This window comes from Ovis canadensis, chromosome 2, assembly GCF_042477335.2.
Source record: "Ovis canadensis isolate MfBH-ARS-UI-01 breed Bighorn chromosome 2, ARS-UI_OviCan_v2, whole genome shotgun sequence".
Classification (NCBI taxonomy): Eukaryota; Metazoa; Chordata; class Mammalia; order Artiodactyla; family Bovidae; genus Ovis; species Ovis canadensis.
In genome coordinates, this window is record NC_091246.1 from 193210932 (window position 1) to 193212494 (window position 1563).

General features: G+C 42.5%; 1 pseudogene; it reads right to left on the bottom strand.

Moving 5' to 3' along the window:
* Nucleotides 1-236: 236 nt before the first annotated feature.
* LOC138434700 (peptidyl-prolyl cis-trans isomerase A pseudogene) lies at nucleotides 237-724 on the bottom strand (annotated as a pseudogene).
* Nucleotides 725-1563: the final 839 nt, after the last annotated feature.

A 1563-nucleotide genomic window follows, 5' to 3' on the forward strand; every position in this document is an offset into this window, starting at 1 on the left:
AAAAAGTAGTTTTCTTTTTTGTTGTTATTGTTGTTGTTTTGTTTTTATTTCATAATCATAAATTTAACTTTGCAATCCAGCTAAACTTGGAGGGGAATAAGGAAAATATGGAACCTGAAGAACTGTAGCAAAAGCACAAAGATTATAGGATATTTCAAGCAGATAAGGGTAAGGGGTGCTCTCCTGGACTACAGAAGGAATGGTCTGGTGGCTAGGTAAAACACAGGTCAAATTTATTAGATTTTTCCACAGTCAGCAATGGTGATCTTGCTGGTCTTGCCATTCCTGGATCCAAAGCACTCCGTGGCTTCCACAATATTCATGCCCTCTTTCGCCTTGCCAAAGACCACACACTTGCCATCCAACCACTCAGTCTTGGCAGTGCAGATGAAAAACGGAACCGTTTGTGTTGGGGCCAGCATTTACCATGGACAAGGTGCCAGGACCTGTATGCTTTCAGGATGAAATTCTCATCAAAAAATCTCTTGCCATAGATGGACTTGCCACCAGTACCATAATGGCATGTGAAGTCACCATCCTGGCACATAAATCCCGGAATTATTCTGTGAAAGCAGGAAACTTTATAACCAAATCCTTTCTCCCCAGTGCCCTGAGCATGAAAGTTTTCTGCTGTCTTTGGAACTTTGTCTGCAAACAGCTCAAAAGAGACATGGCCCAAGGGCTCGCTGTCGACACCGATGTCAAAGAAGATGAGGTTGACCATGGCTGGACAGCTCAAGAGACTCTGGGGTGGCAGCATCTGCAAAGCCTAAAATAGTTTTCTTTAGGAACTGTCAACGTGTTGTTGTTACTGTGGACTTGTAACTCTGCATGGACTATGGCCAGTCAATAATATGTACTTAAAAGCTGCATTATTTTAAAATGAATGTTTTATCCAGGTACTCATTCTTTTATTGTTATTTGCTTTTTAAACTTTGTTTTAGTCACTTAAAGAAAATCTTCTTAAGGCACAATTTTCCTGAAATCCATTCCAAGTTGTTTCAATTCAGTTCAGTTCAGTCGCTCAGTCGTGTCTGACTCTTTGCAACCCCATGAATCGCAGCATGCCAGGCCTCCCTGTCCATCACCAACTCCCGGAGTTCACTCAGAATCTCGTCCATCAAATCAGTGATACCATCCAGCCATCTCATTCTCTGTCATCCCCTTCTCCTCCTGCCCCCAATACCTCCCAGCATCAGAGTCTTTTCCAATGAGTCAACTCTTCGCATGAGGTGGCCGAAGTACTGGAGTTTCACCTTTAGTATCATTCCTTCCAAAGAACAACCAGGACTGATTTCCTTTAGAATGGACTGGTTGGATCTCCTTGCAGTCCAAGGGACTCTCAAGAGTCTTCTCCAACACCACAGTTCAAAAGCATCAATTCTTCGGTGCTCAGCTTTCTTCACAGTCCAACTCTCACATCCATACATTACCACTGGAAAAACAATAGCCTTGACTAGACGGACCTTAGTCAGCAAAGTAATGTCTCTGCTTTTGAATATGCTATCTAGGTTGGTCATAACTTTCCTTCCAAGGAGTAAGTGTTTTTTTAATTTCATGGCT